Here is an 8,646-nt window from a genome sequence, read left to right on the forward strand (position 1 = left end):
GGAGTGTGGGGCATGGGCAGCGCCAGGGGGGGTGTGTGTGTAGCAGTGAGTGGGGCTCCCCCCAGAGGTGCATGGGTGTGTGGGGGGGGGAGGTTGTGGGTGGATGCGGTGTTTGTGGAGTGTGCAGTTGTGTGGGGGAGGGTTTGTGGGTATGGTGATGTGTACATGGGAGCCCTCTGCAGCTGTCCTCTTGAGGCAGTCAACACCTGCCCCTGCCCTTGGTGTAGCTGCCCAGAGCCTGTACAGGGTTGCCCTGTGTCTGCTCTGCGCTGCCACTGCTGCCTTGCTGGGCAGCCCAGTGATGGTGGTGACACAGCATACACACAGGGCAGCCCCATGCGGGGTCTAGGCAGCTGTCCCAGGAAGTGCCAGCAGTGGTGAGGGGGAGGTGCCACTTTTACCTTGTGCTGAGCAGCAGTTTCTGTCCTGCTGCTGCTCAGCCCGGACGGACGAGCCCGGAGCAGGTGTCAGACACGCAGGGTTGGGGCTGCACGCGCTGGTCCCCATCTCTACTCTGGGGCTGGTGTCAGCAGTGGCAGCAGCCAGAAGGAGCCACCGCTGTTCTGGCTGCCTAGAAAGGCAGTTCAACTGATGAGCCACACCAGCCCTGCTGTGTTCCCAAGGGGCAGCGGGACACACCACGCTGGGTCCCTCAGCCGGTGGACCAAGGGATCCAGCATGGGCTGGACAAAGCCCCTCTGCAGGCTTTGCAGCCCCTCTGCAGGCTTTCCCACCCTTCTTCTATCACAGCTTCTCACAATATCCTTAGCTGCCAACTTCTGTAGAAGTTTCTCCCTCCTGCTCCTGTGGGGCCTGATATGACACTGGGCAATGTGGTTATGTGTAAATATGATAAATATTTTATAGTTTAGCCACTAACAATTAAAAAAATAATAATATGTAAATGCTATTGCTTCTTTCTAGATGAATACCTATTAAAATAACATGAATGTTTCATTATTCTACATTTAGTTGTAGCAATAATATTCTTAACTAATACTCAGTGGCAGTATCATCATGGGTACAAGACCACATGGCAAAAGGTGAGTGGGAGTGCTGTTGTTGGAACTGGTACGTCCAGACCCAAAAGCAGCATGGCGATATGCATAAACTAATAAACTCTGCTGGCAGGCTGGGGGTTGGGGGTTCTTTTGAACTTTGCAGGATGGGATATGGCTCTGTCTACTCATAAAGGTTGCAAGGATATTAAGACAGCATTTGCAGACAATGAATGTGGGCATCAATTAATTTACTGCCCCTTTTTCAAATTGTTGTATTTTCCAAAAAAATTTTTACAAAATTATTAGAAAAGTGTTGTATTTCCAAAAAAAATTCTGCGCCAGTAATTTAAGTTATGTGGACTGTTTCTCCCTTACATATTCTTACAAACTGAACAGCTTTTGTCCAAAGCCTGAAACATTTTCACTGGAAACTTGGTATTTTCAGCTGAAAATGAAAAATGATTATATGGAAAAGCTGATGTCTCCATGCCCTCAGCCTCCCATGCTGATCTACGTGGCCTATGATACATGAGAGTCTACTTTCTTGGTGTACTGCTGTGGTATATCCTGAGAATCCCAGGCCAGCAGGCATCAAGGGACAGGTAGACTAAGAACAGACAAGGTTGATATGAGTCATATTAGCTCTCTCTGGGCCTGGTCCAGCCCTTTATAAATTAGGCTTAAGTGGCAATTAAGTCGAATTAGCTTGGATTGTTCCATGGTAAAGTGTTAATTCAAATCATTCACAGGCATGGGCAGATCTAGAATTTTGAAAAGAGAGTTGCAGCTGGTGAGGTGCATCACCACATATAGACATAACCAACAATGGTTCCAGGATGAACTCAGCCAGGCAGCAGCATGGAACACCACAGCTCCTCGGAGATCCTGTGATAAGGGCAGATGAAGTCCACTCTGGAGAGCTGGGAGAGAAGATCAGAGGCTGAGGGAGAGCTTGGGCACCACATCCCATCCTCACAGCTGCCAGAGCCTGAAGACAGTGTGGGCTGTGGTGCAGGCTGGAGGGCTGGGAAGCCCAGTTGCAGCACCTCTCTTGCTCCTTTTCTCTTGAGAGACCTGCCCGAGCTGCTTGGAGGAGCAGCCAGCCCTTCTGGAGACCCCCAAGCGAGAAGGACTCTTCTCCAAGCCCCTGTGTGCTGTGAGGTGCACTGGAGGGGGGGGAGTGGGGACTGGAGAAAGATTGATTCAGCTCACTGTGAGCTCTTGGTGGGAGGCAGAGCTAGGGTATGTTTGCTCTCTCACAGGGCAGGGCCCCTGTGAGACATAGTTAAGACCTGAGCGAGGGGGGTGAACTTTGACTGCCTGGCAAGTGGGTATGTGCAGATGCTGGCAGGGGAGGTTGTCAGAGCTCCAGCCCAGACCCTGCTCCTGGGGTGTCAGGGGACAAGGGTCTAGGCAGGGTAAGCTATTTTACAGGAATTTTGGCTAGAGAACACCTGCCTGCAGCACAGCAATCCCTGGGGCATGTCTCGTGAGACTCTCACAGCAAGGACCTGCCCACACTTGCCACAGGAAGCTGCACCTTTCTGGGTATCTGGTTCAGGCTATGCATGTACACACACCATCATGTACATTATTGACTGAGGGTGTAAATAAGCTTCTGACACTTTATTTACAAAGGGTTAAAGAAAAGGAAAATAATTAATACACAACTGATAAAGTGTACATAGCTGGAAATTGTGGGGTGTCTAATTGAAGGTCCAGGGGCACTAGGTGCCTTGCTGTGAGGGGAACCTCCCTAACTCCAGGAGGGCAGGTGGTTCCAGGCTGTGGGCACCTCCAAGGATCCAGAGTTGGGTTTTGCAGGTAGTCCTGCAGCCAGGGTTATATAAAACAATGCATATTTTTTGCCAGTTAAAATAAATTAGCTTTACTAATATGCTAGGAGCCTGATTCAGTTTAAGATTGAAGTAAAAACCAATATAACTTCACTGGAATGAGTTAAAAATCCTCTGCTGAGTTGTGAAATAGGAGCTTCATGACCAGAAGCAGCTAGCAGGCAGCAGCATTGCAGAACAAAGGATAGCTTGATTAGTGGAACATCAGGATCAAGTAAAAAAGGAGAAAGGGTCCTTAACATCCATGGAGTGAAGAGTTTAGGAGGAATCAGGTAGTTTATAATTAGGATGTCCGTATGTCCTGGTTTGGCCACAACAGTCCCAGATTTCACAGGCCATCCTGGTATCCAGACCAATGTTCCCCTCTAAGGAGTAGCAGTCTGTGAGTGCACCGCCTCGGACCATGAGTGCAGTCTTGGTTTGGCGTGGGACACATATCGAAGGGGATGGGGACTGGAGGCCTGGGGCCAGGGCTGGGGGCTAGGGGCTGGAGCTGGGGGCCAGAGCCAGAGCTGGAGCCTGGCGCAGGCTCCAAGGAAGTGCTCTGATCCCCTGCATCAGGGCCGGGGAGTGGAGCACTTCCCAGGAGCTGGCGGAGCCTGCGCCAGCCTCCCTCCCCCCCCACCAGCCTCCATCCCTGCCTTGCCTCACCTTGGGGAGGAGGAGCTGCTGCCTGCCCCAGCGAGGGGACACTGTGGGACATGCCACCCGAGGCCATGCAGGGGAGCGGAGCAGTGTCCCGGACACTCTTCCTGTCTTTAAGCCCCAACACCTCGGTGGGTACTGAACCATGTCAGAAGAACTGTTATCCCCGGGAACACTTAAAGAAAACTGCCTTCATGGACCCTGCCAGGTAAGTATCTGGAGATTTATTTCTTTTTAATTTGTATCCAAGGCCAAATTACCAAAACTAATTCCAAATCCAAGAGTCCAGAACCACAAGTGGCCCTACTACTGGCAAACATCCTTCATCCCCACCAGGGGCTTCAGATGTTTCCAAATCCTTTGGCAAGCATCCTCCGTGAGGGCCCAAGCCTGGAGGCTTGGGGTTTGGATGCCACTGAGTTTTGCCTGCCCTCAGCCACATGGCCGCAGGAGCAAGCCAGGGAGGAACCTCCCATTTCCATAAAGTGGGCTTTAAGCCCCAACACCCGAGCGGGTAGGAAACCGCGCCAGGAGAACAGGGATCCCCAGGAACGCTTCAGGAAAACTGCCTTGGTGGACCCAGATACATGGCGTTTCCGAGCTGTCGCATTACTAGACTCCCTCACTGCGGCCGACTAGAAATGCTGCCGCTGCCAGGCGGTTGGTTTTAAACTTCAGGCAGGGCGGGGGTCAGAGGGGCGTGCACGGGTTCGTGCACCCAATACTTCGTGAGGGACGCGGGGCTCGGCTGCCCAGAGCGGCGGGCTCAGCTGCGTGGCACCCCTGGAGCGGTCCTTCGTGGGGGAAGGGAAGCGGCCCCACTAAGAGCACTCCCACGGCCGGGGGCAGCGGACAGAGCTGGGGCGGGGCGGGCAGCAGCTCCGCCTGCCCCGGGGCGGCCCTCGCCGAGCGCTGGCAGCGGCGTCGCGGCCTCTTCCGGTGTCAGTGAGGCGGCAGCAGGTTCTCAGCGGGACGAGGTGAGGGGCCGCCCGGGCGGCGGGGAGGTGCGGGCTGGTGCACCGCGCGCCATTTTGCGGGCGGGAGGGCGCCTGGCTGGGGCCCAGCTGGTTCCTCCTGCTCCGGCCGGGACTGTCCCCTTCCTGTCCCGCCGGGCCTAGCAGTGCGCTGCGCCTGCCCCCTGCCCGCCCCGCGCTGGCGGGCGTGTGGGGGCAGCTGCATAGCGGTGGGGCTTATCCCGGGGCTGGTTGTCCTCACCTGGGGCTCGTGTCGGAAGAGGCATCTACAGGTGGCCGGTCATTGCAGCGAGCCCTGCTTGTGCTGGGGCTGGGGGGAGCCTGTGGGACGGGGTGGGTGCTTGGCGTAGGCGTACGGGCTGCCGCTTCCCTTGGGTCTCAGCTTTGTAAAAGGCTTTGACTCGGAAAGTGGGTTGTGTCTGTTTCAGGTATGGGATCACGCCCAGCAGGCCAGGTGTGCTAACTCGGACGATGGATCAGGACGACCTGCAGAAGCAGCTGTGAAGAAACGGTCAGGAGGCCTGACCTGAAATCCTCGGCTCCCATAACTGTGAAAACAGGTGGGATTTCTCCTGGGACAACACCTCTTATCCTGATATCCTACAGAAGGGGAAGCTCACTGGCCTGGGGTGAGGTGCTAATTTGGATACTTCACAGGTACTTAGACATGGGAGAAGCAGGCTGATTTGATTTCCTTGTCATTCATGCTGCTGGTATAAATAGCTGCTCTGGCCTGTTTTCATGTAGGTCAGATGTTTTGATGCAAGTGTCACAGGCCAGCTGGGCACTGTGAGTATATCAATTTAGTTGCAGACTGACTGAGCACTGCAACTTTATTAGCCACTGGGCTTTTTGGTTCAGGATCGAGAAGGTGATGTTGGAAAGGAAAGAAATGACAAGTTTCACTTACAAAAAGGAATAAATTTTACTTATGACAACAAAAGATATAGTTTGCACATATAATAGTTAATAAAAAGGTTAAGCTAATAAGCAGACAACAATACAGATTAAAATTGACAATGATAATAAAATAGATAAAGAAATTAACCAAGAGTTCTCACTTGGTTAGTAACTTATCGGTAGTCCCTTGGTTAGAAGATGCATGGCAAGTTGAATCGGCAAAGTCAGACGTCTCTGAACTGGGCTGCTCGAAGGATACCGGTGGAAGCCCCTCAGTCAGGATCTGGTTCTCACTCTCACAGGGAGTAAGAGATATCTCTGGGGTATGGGACAGCAATGACCTTTCTGTTCTGTCCTTCCCGATGGTTACTATGACGTGTGTATTCTTTTATATTTTAATTATGCTAATTTTTAGTTATATAGCCATTCATAATATTGCTTTATAGCTGTTACCCTGTGGGGTTAAAAGGTGTTAGAAATTATTATAACAAGTTACTGCCCAAGCTTGGGCACAGGTTGGCCAGGAAAGTTGTGGAATCTCCTTTGAAGTTTTCTTCACAGATGGGCTAGGAAGCCTTGGATGATTTGCTAGTAGTGCACCTTGCATTAGTGGTGGGGGTTGGACTAGAAGTCTTTTCCAACCCTATAATTCTCTATGGCACAGAGATAAATATTGCATGACATGGGCTTTATTTCGGCACTTGTCATTTTGCAATGGTATTACTAAGTTGTAAACAATATTATGGTAATAATATTACTAAGCTGTAAGCAATATTTTCTTTCAGTTGTTTGTATAAAATTATTATTTGAGACCATCTTCAAAATGTTGTCAGGAATACCTTATAAAAAGAGAAGCATATATATTTGAGCACAGAGGAAACCCAGGTCTACTGTGGTGCCAAGGGTGGCCCCAGAAATGAGGCAAGGAGGGGACACCCTAGAATTGACACATGCATGTTGAGGGTAGGATAGTAGAGCTTATTTCTTTGGTGGCAAGAGTGAGTATCCTGTCCTTGTGCTGAGGCTAGAGAGACCATATTTTCCAAGTCTCAGAATAAGACATTTGGCTCGCCAGCATGCTCAGTTGTCCCCAAGCTCCAGTTTCAGTTCAACATGATGGAGAGTATGTGCTTGTGTGTGTGGCTTCTGAAAATGAGACAAAAGCATTCAAAATGACCAAACTGACATGTGGGACTGAAGTTTAAAATTGGACTGCCTGTACTGAAACAGGACATGTGGTCACCTTACAAACTTTCAGGTTTTTAAATGGTATGGAGACAGGTTTTTGGCACTGAAAATGCTAAATATGATCCCATTCCCATTTCACCCTGCTCAACAGCCCCCAAACCAGTAAGGAACCAGATGGTCTTGAATTTAAAATAACCTCCCAATAATTAAATGTCACACATGGAAAATTTTAACTTGTCTTTTTTATTATAAAAAGACTTACTGACAAAAACTTAAGTCATACATGCAACAGAAAAATACTTTAATCTATATTATTTTCTGTCCAGAAAATTTGGTAAGTCCTTCTTTCTTAGATCCCACAACTTAAGACTGGTCACTTTCACCTGCATCCTCACTCTGTCCACTGCTCTCATCTTCTACCTCATTCCTTTCAATACTTTCACATTTGTATTATTCTTGTTTTTTCTACATGATCTGTCATGATGACAATACTGGGAGTTTCCATGCCACTGCTTGCTCCACAGAATTTAGGTTCCTATCTTTTTAAATGTTGGCCAGTTAGCTGTGACCAGGCCCTGTAATCCTCTGCTTTCCCTACCGCCTCCCAGCTGCCTACCCAGTGCCACATGTTGCATTACCGGGTCCCTTGCTGCTGCTGTGCCAGGTGCTTCCTTGTTGGGTTCTTCACCCCTACATGCTGTATTGCTGCATCCCTTGCTGTTGTGTGCTGCTGCCATGCTGTGTACCTCCTTGCCAGACAGGCTGCCACTGTGTGCTGTGTTGTGCTGCTGGATGATCTCTGTATTACCCCCTGCCTGGCCTAGTGGATCCTTACTGCTAGTCTAGAAGGTCCTGCCACATCTGACTGCAGAGGGGGTGGATATGGGGATGGAGTGCAGTAGTGTTGATCCCACCGCTGATCCTGGTTCTGTTTCCTCTATCCCCATCAGCCCTGCTGGCCAGGAGCAGGTGCTGAAAAGAAGAACTCAGGTGCCACTGCCCCCAGTGGAGTTGGGCTCCCTGCACAGTTGTTCCTTGCAGTGTGAGGTAGGTGGAGGTTAGGAGTGGCTCAGGCTCTCAGCATGCCTGTGTTGGCTGGAAACAGGTTATTTGAGGCACCCCTCAGAAAATTCTAGCTCTTCGATTTTACTTTTTGACTACAGAAAAATAATAGAGCAATTCTTCTGTTGCAAAGAACTCAGAAAGATCACAGCAGATCGCACTGTTTTTAACATAATGGACTTGAAAATTCTAGGTTTATCTTGTGAACCATGTTCATATACAAAACAGTGCTAATGTTGCATGCCACCCAACATCACCCTTAAAAGGATCTCAGAGCACCCCCAGAATCACTCCTTTGGGAGGATAAGACAAGTTTTTCTGAATTATTCAGGATCAAACACTGGTTTCTTATGCATTGATGTGAAATTTAAATAAATGTTGAAAAGTATAGATCCGAAAGTTCATGATTGCATCTCTACGTAGGTGTCTAAGGCCTGGATTTCAGAAATCCTGAATTTCCAGATTTATGTTCAAATTATTGTCACAGTTAGATTTGAGAATGTGGTCCTTCTTGATCTCTTTCTACTTTACCAAAAATGGACAGGGTCTTCAAGTAACTTCTAGTCTGCCTGCGGTCTAAAGTATGTGCCGCCAGCTATTGATTTTTGTTACTGGCTAAAAAGTTTTCTCTCAGAATTTTTAGAGATCATGTCAGTGTTTAAGAGCAATAGAAATGGATGCCTAAAATGTTTTGTCTGTCATAGTATTACTAAACTGTAAGTGTGTGTTATTTTTTTAGTCTTGTGTTCCAGATATATTTAAAGGTCTAAATTAACATGATCAGTAAACAAGGAAGAGGAATGGAGGAATAGAGGAATACAAAAAGTATTGCTGTACAATTTTTCTTTTCATTTTCATACCTTTTTAAAAGATTAGTTTTATAACTATCAAATGAGACATCCAAAATTGTAATATGCTGGGATCAATAGGCTGGTGGACACTGCAAATATATGCAGGTTTATGTGAGCAGGCATATGTAAGTCAATGTGGCCTTTGTGTCCTAGCTGAACATTCTTTTAT

General features: G+C 48.8%; 1 protein-coding gene across 2 annotated transcripts in view; it reads left to right on the forward strand.

The window, feature by feature from the left end:
- Positions 1-4,904: 4,904 nt before the first annotated feature.
- STX17 (syntaxin 17) overlaps positions 4,905-8,646 on the forward strand; it is a 69,475-nt gene continuing 65,733 nt past the window's right edge. For both annotated transcript variants that reach the window (XM_019509160.1, XM_019509161.1), the window contains exon 1: positions 4,905-5,133. The gene's annotated coding sequence lies outside the window, so the exon portion shown is untranslated. The remainder of the gene's footprint in view (positions 5,134-8,646) is intronic.

This window comes from Gavialis gangeticus, unplaced genomic scaffold (assembly GCF_001723915.1).
Source record: "Gavialis gangeticus isolate Ggan-Ray unplaced genomic scaffold, GavGan_comp1, whole genome shotgun sequence".
In the NCBI taxonomy this organism is placed as follows: Eukaryota; Metazoa; Chordata; order Crocodylia; family Gavialidae; genus Gavialis; species Gavialis gangeticus.